General features: G+C 42.3%; 1 long non-coding RNA gene across 1 annotated transcript; it reads left to right on the forward strand.

Moving 5' to 3' along the window:
* The first annotated feature begins 9706 nt into the window (after positions 1-9706).
* Positions 9707-15342, forward strand: LOC133073929 (uncharacterized). The gene is made up of 3 exons (XR_009697065.1): positions 9707-9773; positions 11274-11378; positions 14852-15342. It is a non-coding gene; the product is annotated as an uncharacterized LOC133073929 (long non-coding RNA).
* The last annotated feature ends 822 nt before the right edge of the window (positions 15343-16164 follow it).

Below are 16164 nucleotides of genomic sequence, written 5' to 3' on the forward strand. Positions count from 1 at the left end.
TACTTCCTGACTCAGGGATCAAACCTATGTCTCTTGTGTCTCCTGCCTTGGCAGGCAGATTCTTTACCACTGGGTCACCTAGGAAGCCTGCTCTGTTATATATTTGATACAGTTTCTTTTTCTTATTGTGTTTGTTTTCAATGGGAATGCCAGAGTCTTAGGAAGAGAGAGATGAGAAGCAGCTAATGAAGGAACTACATATATATTCTGTTCATGAGAGTTGGTTGCTCAGACATGACTCTGGTCTGAAGCTTTAGCCATAGATTTGTGTTCTGTTGGTATAAAATTCTGTTAGAATAACAAGAACTCAACTGAGCTGGCTTTGATTTGGGTGGGTGGATTGGATGGAAAGGAGAGATGTTTTAGACAATAAGAAAAGTGTCTTCTCTATAACGTGTCCCATTCACCACTTTCTTTGTGTCTCCTCTGAGCCTGCCCTCCTACAAATCCCACCTCATGGGAAGAGTTGACTCATTGGAAAAGACCCTGAATCTGGGAGGGATTGGGGGCAGGAGGAGAAGGGGACAACAGAGGATGAGATGGCTGGATGGCATCACCAACTCGATGGACATGAGTTTGGGTAAACTCCGGGAGTTGGTGATGGACAGGGAGGCCTGGTGTGCTGCAATTCATGGGGTCGCAAAGAGTCGGACATGACTTAGTGACTGAACTGAACTGAACTGAAGGAAAACTTACATCCCCCACCTGCCACCTTCCCTCCCACTATTTCCTTCATGCACCCTACATTCCTTCATGTAAGATGCCCATGACTGTCCCTCAGAAAAGGTGACTCACCCAGGGACACACAGCCACAAAGAGACAGAGCTGAAGTTCACCTTCTAGTCTGCATCACCTACAACCCAGCAAGTTGATCTTCACTGATAAACTGAATCCCCAATATAAATTTGTACTAAACTATCCTATAAAGACTTTCTCAATTTCTCTATTAAAATGTCAAGTATATATGTATCTCAGTCCTTCAAATATACTAGTGGCCCCCAAAGTGGCTTGCACATTAGAATCTGAGAATTTTTTTAAACTCTTAAGGCCTGGGATATACTCCAGAATGAGTTAAATCAGAACTTCTTTGGGGCGGGGATACAGTCCTCAATAGTTTCGTAAGATCCCCAGGAGATCTACAGAGCAAACAAATTTTGCCATGCTGTAAGTCAGTATAACTCAGCCCTACATTATAATTACTATGATTATAAACTGTAAGCTACTGGAGAGCAGAAATCTTATTTTATTCAAATTTGTGTCTTCCGTACCACCAAGATAAAAGTAGTAGCTCAATGAATATTATTAAATGATTGCATCTGTTCAATTTAGGTTCTATTAATTTAAACAAACATGGACAAATTAACCAAAGTCCAAATGACAGGATTGGATATGCCTGATGTTTTGGAATGTTTCCTGAAGTGGAAAAGGCCAACGAACTGTGATGGCAAATAGAGGACTCTGATAAGGTATTTAACAATTTTTTTCCAGTCACAATAAAAAGTAAAATAAGAATGGCTACTCTGTTTTTAATCTCTACTAAAGAAATGGGATTCCCTGGTGGCTCAGATGATAGAGAATCTGCCTGCAATGCAGGAGACCTGGGTTCGATCCCTAGGTCAGGAAGATCCCATGGAGAAGGGCATGGCTACCCACTCTAATATTCTTACCTGGAGAATTCTGTAAACAGAGGAGTTTGGCAGGCTACAGTCCATGGGATCAGAAACAGTTGGACACAGCTGAGCGACTAACACTTTCTTTAAAGGTAATGGGTCTGGGCTGCCACAGAAATTGAGTGGATTAGACCCTAGGAAACAACGCCTGATGATCCCAAAAGGAAAATTCTAGAATGCTGACCAAAGATGTCCACAGAATCATATTTTCAGGAGAGGTTTAAGAAAGGATAAGACCACGTGTCACTTTCAGTTCTTAACTGAATAAAACTTCCACTATGAACTACAAAGAAAATTTTATTTTTTCAAGCTGGCAATGTGGTGAGTTCCTGATTCTTTCTGGGGATTAGAAAACAATCCACTGTATGGGGTCCAGGCTATAAATTCAGGCTTGCAGATTGTTCAGAAGAAGACAGTTCGAGAAAGCAAAAGGCAGATTGTCCAATCTGGCTGCTCCATGTGCCAGGAGTTATTAATTATGTCTGTTCTAATAACAAGAGCTGGGAAGCAGCAAACTCAAAACATGCAGGGAAAACAAAACAAAATAAAGTGGTGCTTTGCCTTAAAGAGAGGAAGTAAGAGGCAGCAGTCAGAGTCCAGGCTCCGCAAACAGGGTACACATCTTGCCAGCAACAGATTTTAGCTGCAACCAGCATGATCACCACGGTGACTACAGAGGCCATGGGGCCCAGTGGCTTGCCAACATCTGTCTGATGACCAAAGAGGTCATCTCACTTTCTGTGCTTTTCTGGAGTGGGTGAGGGAGGATTCGAGGAGTCATTGAAAGGATCAGACAAGTTCGGATTTGCTGTTCTGTGGATCATAAATTATCAGAGTTGGAAGAGACATCTACAGATAAATAACCCAACCCTACTCATTACTATACATGAAGAAACTAACTTCCAGAGAAGTTGAGTGACATAACTCAGGTCACCCAACAATGGAAGACCAGAATTAGACTTTTCTCCAATCCTCTTCTTGTTGGTTAATGGTAGGCTCCCTTTCTTCCTCCTTAAGAAACTGCTGCTGCTGCTGCTAAGTCGCTTCAGTCATGTCTGACTCTGTGTGACCCCAAAGACGGAAGGCCACCAGGCTCCCCCATGCCTGGGATTCTCCAGGCGACAACACTGGAGTGGGTTGCCATTTCCTTCTCCAATGCATGAAAGTGAAAAGTGAAAGGGAAGTCACTCAGTTGTATCTGACTCTTAGCGACCCCATGGACTGCAGCCTACCAGGCTCCTCCATCCATGGGATTTTCCAGGCAAGAGTACTGGAGTGGGGTGCCATTACCTTCTCCACCCTAAGAAACTAGCTTTACTTAAACTTGTACCAACTCCTTAAGTAGCCAGCAGCCTCGATCATGCATCTGCCTTGGTGTGTTAGCTTCTGTCCTTGATGTGGCCCTGAATCAGCTCTGTTATGTCACTCAACTTCTCTAGAAATCAGTTTCTTCATGTATAGTAATGAGTAGGGTTGGGTTAATTAATTTATCTGTAGATGTCTCTTCCAATTCTGATAATTTATGATCCACAGAACAGCAAATCCTAACTTGTCTGATCCTTTCAATGACTCCTCGAATCCTCCCTCACCCACTCCAGAACACTCAGTAGGTCATCTCCTACTCTTCCTAGAACTCTTCTTATGGTCAGAAGCTCAGAAATTCAGGCTTTGGGATGTCTTTCTATGAGTTTCAATGCTGCCTTAGAGTTCTCTAAGACCAAAATCTTAAACAGTTGGATTCCTCTCTGATCCACTGGACTCTGAGCATACTGAGGCCAAAAACTAGGGCTTATTCATCTTCATATCTTGCTTGTCACTCAGAAGGTGCTCAGTAAATTTTAATTAATTAAAAGTCTCAACACTTAAAGGGACAACTTTACAAACTGTAACTCAGAGGAGAGCAAATAGGACTATGAAAATCTGAATGGGATAAGGGATAGATTTAAATCAAAATATCCAACTTGAAGAAGAAAATACCACTGGGAAACTAATTTACCACCTTCCAATAGTCAATGGGCTATCTTGGGAAATATGAGAAATGAGAAGCTATGGAGAATGACTTCCGATTACTAGAAACAGCATTTTTCAGGGGAAAGAAGTTAGCGTCCCATCTCTAGTGAGGACTATCTCCTGGCAGAAAATTGAAGGGAAGAGAAAATCAGCAAGGGATGGAGCTTGACCCATGACTTCTAAGTCTAAGGAGCCTTGGCTACCTTGGAATAGGGTATTTGGTGGCACTTTGGTTAGAGGAAACCTCAAAGGTAAGGAGTATGTATCTGTAGTGAGCTTAACAGGAGACCATGATAGAAAAAAAATTGAGTTTGAGGTAGGACAAGCATGCATGGCTCTCCTAAGATCCCTCTTTCTATAGCAATACTGGTTATTGAGTGTTTCTACTTGCCAAGCACTGTATTATAACTTTAGTCTGACGGACAATAGTTCCAATACAGCAACAGTCAAGCTGTATTGGAAGCCCCATTTCATACAAGTTCAACTTGAAAAAAATAAAGGAAATTGATTTTTAAAAACATGCTGGCAAGGTTTCTGTGAAACTGGCACACTCGTGCATGGAACACAAATTGACTACAAATTGAAACAATCCTTTTGGAGAGCCATTTGGCAATACTTTTCAAGAGTCATAAAACCCATCTAATAATCCCACTCTGAGGGATTTATCCTAAGGAAAATAACTCCCAAAAAGAAAAGAAAAACTGTATGTTCAAAGTCCTTTATAATATCAAAACCTGGAAAGAACCCAAATTCCCCACAGTTTGGGAATGCTTAAATAATTTATGATATATTAACTCTGTGGAAAATTATGTAGCCATTAAAATGATAAATGGGAGGACTTTGTGACAACATGAAAGGCATATAACAAATAACGTTCAAGGATAAGAGTAGAACGCAAAATTGTACATGCGCTCTGATTATGACTGTAAAAATACTTATGGCTAGAAATAGAAAGGGACAGCAGAGGAATATAAAAGAGGTATTTTGTTTTATGAGATTTTGTATATCATCATTGTTCGTATATTCAAAAAAAAAAAAGAATACAGAGAGGAACCCTTGCCCAAGCTAAGGAAACTTGAGAATCATTGCATGTAAGTTGAAAAGCGTTACGGGTGCTGGTCTAGCACTCTTGTTTTATAGTTGAAGAAACTGAAATGCTGAGAAAGGTAGCTAGTCTATCCCATAAGTTTAGTGGCACAGAAGCTCAAGGAGAGGATCCCTAGATGGTTACATTCCAGAGACTGATAAATTGTGGAAACACTTGGAGCGAAGAGGGCAAGAGGAAAGATAGGGTTGCCTGTCATAAAAATTCTCAGATGTGGATAGTAACGTCAGTCAGGTAAGAGCATAACTTCATCCTCTATGTGATGAATACCACTGAGCATTCACTCATTAAGTGCATAATGAATCTGCAACGGGAGATCTGTTTTTCTGTCTTTAAAGGCCATCTCCTCTCTGTCCTCATTACCATTTCTCGAGGTCAAGGTCTCATTAATCACTCTGTAAACACTTTGTGGGCACCTGTTATGTCCCAGGTGCTGTACTAAGCCTGGAGACATACATAGCTAAGCCTGTAAGACACACATAGCTCTGGATCTCATGGTGCTCTTATTTTAGGATTGGAGACAGACAATTCACATGCAAACAATTAAATAAGGTGATTTAATACAGTAGTAAGTACTGTAAAAAAAACAAACAAACAAACAAGAATTTGTGATGAAGACAGGTTAGCAGACAGGTACGGAGTTTAGAAGAGACTTCCTGGGTAGCTCAGCTGGTAAAGAATCCACCTGCAATGCAGGAGACCTCGGTTCAATTCTTGGGTCAGGGAGATCCTCTGGCAAAGGGATAGGCTACCCACTCCAGTATTCTTTGGCTTCGCTGGTGGTTCAGACGGTAAAGAATGTGCCTGCAGTGTGGGACACCTGGGTTCCAACCCTGGGTTGGGACGATCCCCTGGAGGAGGACATGGCAACACACTCCAGTATTCTTGCCTCAAGAATCCCAAAGGAGAGAGGAGCCTAGCAGGTGACAGTCCCTAGGGGTTGCAAAGGGTCAGACACAACTGAGCGACTAAGCACACACACGGAGTATAGAGAACTTCCCTGGGGGCTCAGTGATAAAGAATCTGCCTGTCAGTGCAGGAGATACAAGAGATGTGGGTTTGATCCCTGGGTTGGGAAGATCCTCTGGAGAAGGAAATTTCAACCCACTCCAGCATTCTTGCCTGGGAAATACTATACCATGGACAGAGGAGCCTGGCAGGCTATAGTCCATGGGGTCACAAAAGAGTTGCATGTACCTGAGAGACTAATGGAGTATAGAGGGTTGTAAACGAGAAGGTGACATGATCTAATTTATATGTTTGAAATCTCACCATCTGCCTTCATTATTCTAGGGCCATTGCAATTGTTCCCTCAGCAAAAGTCTCTGTCTCTTTTTACTGTGGCCAAAGAGGTCTTAGTAAAATGTCTAAAATCAAACTCCAATAGTAGGCACAGCTACTGAGATCTCCACCCAAGGTTCTGCATCAGTTTCTCCACAGGCCCAGCCCATCCCACCCCCACCCCGCAACCCCACCCCCTACACAGCTCTTCCAGAGCCCTGAGATGCTCAGAGCCCCCCTGGCACGCTGCCCACTCCTTTGAGGTGGGCACTGGCACAGACTGCTCTCACCCTGTGATCTCCTTCCTCCCTCCTTCTTTATGGAACTCGTTCTCTTCCTTTAAGGTTTTGTTTGAAAGTCTCTTCTTAAAAGTTTTCTCTCATTCTTCCATGCAGAGCCAATTAGTCACTGCCTTCCATGTGCTCATAACACATTTTGTTCACAGCTGTATTATAACATATCAAATAGGTTTGTAATTATTTGTGTGTGTGTGTGTGTGTGTGTGTGTGTGTGGCAAGCAGGGCCCATGTCTTAGTTCTACTTTTCTATCTAGAACCTAGTAAGGCTGGGCACCTAGTATTAGTGGCTACTTAACAAATAGGTTTGTAGATAGATCATTGGATGGAAGGGTGGGTAGGTGGGTGAAGGGATTACTAAATGGATGAATATAGGCTACCCACCCCCACCCCCATTTTAAAAGCAAGACGATTCTGATCTGGTTTGTCATCTGTGAAATGAAGAATCAGACTGGGCAGTTCTAAAGGTTACATCTAGCTCTGATGTTCCAGGTTCTGAGAGTTCATAAATCACACCTGGTTATTGTCAATGAAATCAGAAAGCCTTCTTGGCTTGACTGCTTGCGAGAACACAAAGGGCTCCCAGGCTCAAGATTAAGGATCATAAAACCCATGAGCCCTGCTGCACTGGGATAAATAAAGCCTGGGCATGGGCTGGGTGCCCTCTTGTCCCAGTTGGCAACACTCATCACACCTTGACATACCTGCTGAGGCGAAGAAGCCTCAAGCAGAACAGGTTTCGAGCTGGCTCAGCAATAGCACAGCTAAACATGCCTGTAAATTTCCAGGGCTGAGCAAGGGCCTGGAGAAGTGAGCATGGGCCGCTATGTTACTCAGATCTGGGGGCTATTTTTGCTTACCCCATCATCTGTGGGTGCCATTGTCAGGGCAGACGTGAGTAGATTTAGGTCAGAGATGAGGATAGAAATAATTCCTAACTCAGCTTCTGATGCGAGAAAGGAGTGAGGACACATATTACCCTCCCTATCTGGCTAGAAGAGAAGGTGACCAGAGATTCAGTTCAAGCCAGAGAGCCTGTTTGGGTGGCAGCCACATGCTTAGCCTTTGGCCAGGATCACTGGAGAAGGCAGGGAGGGATGAAATCGGTCCTGCCTTCAAGAAGTTTATACTTGAGTCAGGGAGACCAGTGGTGTACTTAAGATGAGAGAGGTAAGTTCTTTGGGAAGCAGAGAGAGAAGGAAGTTTGTATGGATGAAGGTTGGAGGAGGTGGGGCAGAGGAGCCAGCCGTGTCTTAGACACATCATAAACAATATTTACCCAGGGCCAGTTTTGGCCAGGTCCAGTTCCTACCTTTGAGTATCAGAGTATCAGTTCCCAAGGTTTAGAATGCATCCTGGAGGCAGGGGGGGGGGGGGGGGGCACAGGGGATCCTGAGTGGGACAGTATGGAGAGCCTTGCTCTGCTCTACACAACCTCTGTAATCCCTTCCTGGGAGATTATGTCATCAATTACTATTTATCATCAACACAATACTTTTACAGGGAATATCAGGATGTACACACACACACACAGCTCTGGGAATAAGTCTCCTAGAGCTAAAAAGATGGGCTATAGAAGGCCAGATGTCCAAAGTACTTTCCTGACCACTTTAACAGCAGGAATTGGGGCTCTCAGATCTGAGGACTGGTCTCCTGTGACATTTCCTCCTTCACTCTGGATGGCAACAGAGATCTCAGCCCTCTGGCTGCTCATGTGCAAACAGCTGATTTCCAGGCCCAGGATCAAAGGCAGGACACAGCACACAGAGGTTGGTAAGAGGAAAAGAGACAAGCCAGTATTTGAAACCATGGAAAAGAAAACACCTCTAAACCCAAAGAGCAGCTCAGTCTAAAGGGATTGAGTCCTACCTTTCAAAAATGCAATCAACATTGAAATCATTCATTTCCTTCTTCCCCCTTCCTACACAGGGAGGGACTTTACCATAAATTAATTTGGAAGTTAAGTGAGTGCAAACTTACTTTTGAAAGTACCCAAGAGGCAGAAATAGGGATGAATCAAGCTGTAAAACAGGCTGTGCAAAGAAAGATGCTAGGGATTTAAACTCATCTGCTGGCTTTTAAATAAGTTCACTCTTGCTGATGTGGGGGCTTGTATGGTTCTTGGCTATTTTTGAAAAGTTTTCATTTTGACTGGATGCTGGGGACTTCATTGGTCCTTTGCCCTGCGAACTGTCAGAGAGCCAGGGCCAGGCTTTTATACAGAAAGGACATTGAGGACCTTCAAATCCTGTTGATAATGGTGGGTGCCCAGACTCCCTTCAGAAAGAGGGCATTTCTCCTCCATCTCAATTTCCTGCTGTGCAGAAACTCTGCATATTGTAGGAGTCAGGCTGAAAGGAATAGCCCCGACTTTAGCCCCAGGATGTGTGGGTTCTACATCAAGTCTAACCCTTAACAGCCAAAAGACTATGGCAGAGTCATGCTCCCTCTTGGGGCATCAGTTTTCTTTTATGAGAATCCAGGGAATTAAGAATGTTATATTTGTGGTCCCTGCCAGGACTAATGAACTATGAATTGAATTTGTTCAGATGCTAAACTGGCCAATTCAATGAATCAGATTCTCTTTTATCCTGATGTTCATGAGGAAAAAAGAATTGGTAAAACAATAACTTATACCAGATACTGTGCTGATATGCTTATTATTTCATCGACCAACAAACTGATATTCAGGATGAAATGACTCAACTAAACCACAACAGCAATTCCGATGGCCTGGTGGAGAATTAGGACAGAAGCAGTCCAGATTCCCACACCTTCTGCATTTGCACCCAGGATCCCAGAAAATCAGGTTATGATCTTAATGGTAATAATGAATGATAATATTTAAAACTAATAGATCTTAAAATATCTTATGAATTATCAAAGAAAGCTTAAATCATACTAGTGTATGATTTTAGTGTTTAGCGAAATGTGTTGTAATTTACTGTTTGGAGACCAAGAATCAGTAAATGATATAGGATGACAACAACATGAACCAGAATTTTCCATTGCCTAGCCACCTTAAGTAAACAGGAATTTACTGTGTCATTAAAACAATAGTGGCCTCTAAGGACTATGTTCTGGGAGTCTCAGGCTTGCCAACTGTCCAGCAATGGGTCAGCTGCAGACTCACTGTCCACTCCGGCTGGGCATTACTGGGATTCAATCAGTCTCCACTTCAGAAATCATGGGCGGTGTTTCCATGGAGCTCTGCCCGAAAAGAGGTGATCTAAATCTTGCATGAGAGATGTACATCAATAGGGAGCTTTGCCTAGAACACTGTGACCTAAAAAATCATATTAAGGAACTCAGAATGCAGAGTCAGTTTCAGAGACACCAGGTGACCTTGTGCAAGGCACCTTGTAGATTGCCTTGCTGACTGGACTCCCCTAATGAATGGTGACTGCCTCTGTGAGTACCTGGGTTAGTGGCAAGCCCCTGCCAGGGGCAAACATTCTGATTTTCACTGCCCTATTTTTTAAAGGCAGCCTGCTTCTTCTATTAATCATCTTGCTGTTTGTTTGTTCTGGGAAGGCAAGCACTGATTCACAAAGGGAAATATCTTAGTGGTTAGACTGGAACGGTATCTTTGCTGTGTGTTTTTGAAGATCCTGCTCGTTTTATTTCTTCAAATCGCTTAAATAAAGATGTAAGTGATACATTTTGTGTGGAATTTAGGGCCAAGAAGGGTTTGGTCCTCCTTCCCAATCCGTACATAGCTATTCTTCCTTTACTGGATGAAAAGTACTATATAATACTGCGAAGTTCCCTCTTTGTCTAAGCTGCTGGGAGGCTCAAAAATCACACTCTATGCTTCAGTAAAGTTATTATAATTCTGAGTTCTCCTCCTCACTGTCCTTTTCTTTCCTGACCAGGTCTTAATCTTTTATCTGTGTTTTAATGAGGTTGTTACCTCTATATCTTATGAGCTATTTTAGATATTTTTTGGAAGTGCCATGCAAATAAATCAATAATGTAGGTTAATGTGTTTCATGAGTGCTTTCCAGATGAGGAAATTTAGAAGATGAATGCTTAGTCTGTGATAAAGTCTAAAATTTTCACTGCTAACACAGCTTCATCATTAATGTTTAAAAGCTCATATATAGTAATAACTATGAACCTTTGCACAGTCTTTACCATTTATAAGGCAAATGCCTTCACATGTGTGCTGTCTTTTTAAATTAGTGTTCCTCCTTTATAGATGAAAAAGTGAGGTTTAGAGAGATTAAGTGGATTGCCAGAAGCCATAGAGTTAGTAAAGTCTGATCTTCTGACTCTCAGCCAGGTCTTTTGTTGGTCCCAGTTCCCCAGTATCATCTTGTCTCTCACTAGCTTCTCATTTAAACCAGCACTCTTCACATTATCTTCAAACACATTGCTCTGGTTTTTTTAATGTGTCGATCAGATTGAAATAAAAGGTCATCTTAGTGACTATTTCTCTTACTGAGATGGTCTGCAGGCAGTCTGGAAACAGCTGATTTAAGGTCTAAAGGGTCAAGCTTGGAATGACCCTTCTAGAAAATCTGAGTTCCCTCGTATCATGCCTGGGGTTCCATGCTTCAGTTTAACTGACACATCACGTGCAATCATGTTTGAGGTGTACAGAAAAAATGGGAAAATGTGATTTTTAGCATGTTTTTCTCTTCTGTAGAAGTTATTTTAAGTACCTCTGGGGCTCCCATGTCCCTGAGTGGCACACAGAATACCAGATCCACAGATTGTTGGGACAGTCATGGAGAATGACTCATTGCTTCCAAGGGCTGGTTGGTATGGAAACATATGATATCTTTTACACTCATAACCTCACGGTCAAGTTGGTCCACAAAGTGGGTCAGCCAGACAACCTGCTTTAATGTCTCCTTAAAAATTAGGTAGTCACTGCTTTTGAATTTATGTTTCCTTGCACTTCAGGCCACCCACCCACTACCAACTGCAAGTTGAAAAGCTTTGGAAGTAGTTTGTCCAGAAGGGCCACTGCATCTAGAACCTTCTGGGTGGCCAAGCACCCGAAAAGAGGTGTGTATCCAACACTTTTCTTTCTGATCTCCTTCTCCAGGCTTGGCTGGACCCAATAGGCCTCAGATCCTGCCCACAGTCTGGGGGCTGGAAAGGCTAATCTCAAAGGGCTAGAAATGAGTCAGTTTCCACACTCAGCTTCAGGCGGCGTGTGGCTTCCTGAAGCCAGACAAGGAAGCTCTGAATTTCAAAGAGCAATTTTTTTTTTTCTTTGCATACCATATCCGGAACTGAAACCACCAATTCATTTCACTTAAGATCTCACACTACATTCAGATTATCAATAACATTCCAGAGATAAGATACCCAGGCTTCATGAACCGAGTCTTTCTGTCTCTGTCACTCTCTTTTCTCTTGGTACTAATGTTGGTGGTTTCTTCCTTTTCTTTTGTTCAGTCCTGACAACACAGAATTTAGAGGCCTTTGTGTTCTTCACAGGTGTTTATGAGGGTTTGTCCCTGCCCATAGCTTTCTGCTTTCCCTTGCAAGTCAGCTTGACTGGGTGTGAGTTAAGGTCCTAGGTTCCATGTCTCATTCCAGGGGGGCAACTGACTTTGTGACTTTGCTGAGAGCTTCCACACAGAGGTCATCTCACTAACCTGGGAAAGCAGTTAAAAGATGGAGTGTATGGAGAGATGTAAGCAAACTTCAAGAAATAGGAAATCGATGGAAAATGTACACAATGGCAATGTCTCCCAGTGTCAACTGACACATCAACCAGTTAGGGGGAAAAAGGATCTCTACCATTTACACACTACCTTTCAATTTATAAACCACTTTCACATCCTTTTTCTATCTTCATTCTCACCAGAACTTGTGAAATTAGCCAGACAAGCTTTATCTTCCCCAATTTAGACAGGAGAGAGTACCCACTGCTAATAAAAGTGATGGACCCATGCCATAAGAGTGAAAAAAGCAGATACCTCAGATTAGAAACCAGTTCTATTCATTCCAACTCCTGTATTCTTGGAACTCCCATTTATCCTTATGTATAATATAATATTACATCACAATCCTTGACCTAATGTTACACAGGCATTTGTTGACATTTTAGAATTTTAGGCTCTTATAGATCAGGATTAATGGCTGTTGTTCATTACTTTGGTACAAAATTCTAAGTCTCTGCTTTCTTTATTTAAAAAGTAGAAGAAGGAATTGAATCCTCTGTTGCTTTCAATGCTAACATTCTGTGGGTCCTTGTGTCAGTGACTACTGAATCCATGGAATTAACCAAAAATGTTCCTCAAAGGATTTGCTATGGAGCATAAGCACCCAGGATGACTGTAGTGTTCAGTAAAAATGGTTACCATGGTCAAACAAGTTAGAAAAAAAAGAAGGATTATTCAAAATGAAACAGGTTGCTTTGCTCTGGCCCTTTTCAGAGTATTTACATGCAAATCTACATGGGGGGGGGGTGGGCTATGGAATGTGCAACATTCCTCTAAGTTGGTCCTAGAACACAGATCTCATAGAATCAGTGTGCTATGGATCCCTTTGTGATAAACAGCAGGACAATCTCTGATGATCCCATTGGTCTTTTAAAGCAGCATCACAGATTCCAAGAAAAATCTTAGAGCACCCCAGTACCACTACCACCTCCTGCTGCACCCCACCTCAGAACTGTATTTGCTAGGCCATGGAAGGCGATCCTCCAAGCCAGGTACCACCTAGCATAGAGCAACTCCGCTGCACAATCTGGATCACATCATTTCAGCCACAGAAGACTTTGAGCTGGAAAAAAAAACCCCACAATCCATCTGAAAGCAAGCACTTCCACATGTGGCCTGAATATAGGACTAGAGGCAGCATCTTTGATTGCTTTGGAAAGTTACTGCCCTTTCATTTCCCTGAGAGCAGGATCTCATCACTCTCTTTTTATGGGAGAAGAAAGGTGAGGCCGCTTAAAGATTTTCCATCCTGTCAATTGCCATTCTAACTCCTGTGGCTCTTTCAGCATCCTCCCTCTATGGAAAAAAAGGAATTCTAGACTTTCAGAGAGACTCTTAGAGGGTGGCATAGTACAGGGGGCTTTGTCTGGTCTGCAGCCTGTTTTCAGCATCCCTTCCACAGCCCCTGTAGGACGGCTTCTAGGATCACATGCTCTCTTCTCAGAGGCAACCTGGCTCTATGTTAGCAGTTTTTAGATTGTCCGAAAGTTCTAAGCCACCCTCAGTCTCATGGGAACTTCCTCCTGTGGCTGGCACCAAACAATTCCAACCGTGCTTCCGCAAGCGTCCAACGTGTTGCTGTCAATCTCACAGGTGACTCAACTTGTCTTAAATCCCTATCAGAAAAGTCCCATGAACAGCATGTACTTCTATTCTCGAGCCCAACTTCTTGTGAAATAACCTTCTGCCATCTCTTCCCATCTTCCTCGCTCTAGAGGAAGTCTTTGTGGTGCCAAAGGTACCATTTACCTGTTTGACTGAGGAGCCTCCACTTTGAGCATAGAATTCCTGCTCTAGGCTTAAGTCTGCAAATGCCATCTTCAAGTTTAGGGTAGTGTTTCTGCTTTTGACCTCAGCCACATTTGTGCTTGGTTAGAGATTGCTAGTTATATGAGAGACAGACAAATTATCTTTCGTCTAGAATGACATGAAACTCCCTCATGCTGAACTATGCAGAGGAAACTTCAGGCTAAAAGAAGTCATCAGGCAAACACATTTAAAATGACCTTGGGACTACTTCTGTTTTATTTGCAGGAAGAAAATAATCCTCATTTCTCCATTGACTTGTATAGATGTTCTGCACTCTTTATCAACTACCTAGGTAGTACTCTAAGATTTTACATGAATATTTCACATTTGTTATCTCATTTACCCCCATAGCAACCATTCAAGTCAGAAATTATTGTATCATGTCATTACACTTTATGAGAGCACTGTGGTTGTGGGCTAGTGTTAATCTTTTGTTCTATTGTTAGAATCCTGGACTGCGATTCAGAAGTTCTGGGTTCTAACCCCTCTGCAACCTTCTGCAAGTCACTTTCTCTTTTTGGCCCTCTATCTCTCCATCTGTAAAACAGAAGAGATGTGGGGTGAACTTGGACGAACTTCAATACTCCCCATCCTGGTCAGCCTCTAGCAACTGCTTGTCTCTGTTCACAATGTGACCAGAGAGACAAAAATAACTGCTGAATATCCAGGACAGCAGTACTTCTCCCCAGTATTTGCCACATTGATGGTAAATGAGAAATATTGTCTCATTAGCTTTACATCTAAAAGAACAACATGCCCATAGTCATTCATTACACACGGCATTGTGACAATAATTTTTTTTAACGCAGAAATCCTGCTTGGTTCAAGTAAAGAAATGCTTGAGAGAAAGTTCAAGTTTTGAAACTGCTAATACCTTCCTGCGATGGTGTGTGGGACGCGGTGGGGGTGGGGAAGAGTAAGCCAGACAGTTCATCTTAGGGGTAACCTCTTTGGTTTATGTAAAATATATGACTCAAAGCAAATTCATTCTTGTAGGCTGCCATGCCTGAAGGAGGACGAAGCTACGCTCAGAAGAGATTGAATTTTTCATACAATTAATCAGCTACATCTTTGTGTTGTATATCACAATGTCTAATTTCCAGAGGAAAGATCACTTTCAAACCACATAAATGATGATGCTTTTGGGAAAAAAGACAGCAAAAAGGAAAACCCACCTCTCCTCAATGTAAAGATTTCACTATGAACTCACCTATTGTTTTTATTTTACACCCACAGTCTTGATGCTTATTATCTCTGAAATCATTTCAGTTTCCAAAAATTATTTGAAACACTCCTACATCTGGGGCTTTTGATAAACAGTCCAGCTTCTACAGACAGAAACAGTTGTGCATTTGTGTGTGTGTGTGTGCACATGCGAGATGTGTTTGAGAGACAGAAGGACGAGTTTAGGGGAGAGGGAGAAAGTGACGGCACCCTTCTGAGCTACACAGCCTGGACACTTGTGACCTGAGTAGGTTTCACTGTAACACACAAAGAAGTCTATGAGCGTGGTTCTTCCCTCCATGGATCTCTCTCTTGAGACTGCAAGAAACTTTGGGGTAATTTTACTCTGATGCTAAGAATAAAAATCATGATGAATGTTTTGAGCACTTACAATGTTCCAGGAAATTTTCTAAGAGCTTTAATACACGTGAAATCACATATTACTCACAAGTCATTGAGGTTGATACTATTCTTATCACATTCTACAGATGAAAAAAAAAGAATCACAGAGAAGTAGGCTCCCCATTCGCTAGCTTATTAACAATGAATTAAAATCTTGCCTGACAACCATCAAGACTGGAGAGGCCACTTCCTGTGGGAGGAGCTTTCAGTGAGATGGAATCTCTCTTCTCTCAACATCCTCCAGCTTTCTCATGGCATTGAAGCCACTGCCTTAAGCTACAGTCATCTGTGTGCCTGTTAAATCTTCTCTGGGAAGACTCTAAGGTCCTTATGATCAGGGTAGTATTAAAATTATCCTTGTTTTCCCACAGCCATGGCAAAAGTGCCTGGCACTGCATAGGCACTTTAGGAGATACTAGTTGAAAAAGTGAGTGAAGAAACCCAAGTTTCAGACCTGAGTTTGCACAACCATGTTAGAAAAATTGATAGAGACAGCTCTCCAGGATCAAAGTGGCTGAATCTTGAGACAATGATCTGTGACTATTAAAATAAAACATTTTATTTGTTTTAATCCCTGTAGGGGTTACCTCTGAATTCATCTTCACCTCTTGGATGGTTATGGTGGGTGCCCTGTCCATCTGGCCTGAAAAGTAGGTTTTAAAAGAAATACTGTAATGAAGGCA

Source organism: Dama dama, chromosome 19 (assembly GCF_033118175.1).
Source record: "Dama dama isolate Ldn47 chromosome 19, ASM3311817v1, whole genome shotgun sequence".
NCBI lineage: Eukaryota > Metazoa > Chordata > Mammalia > Artiodactyla > Cervidae > Dama > Dama dama.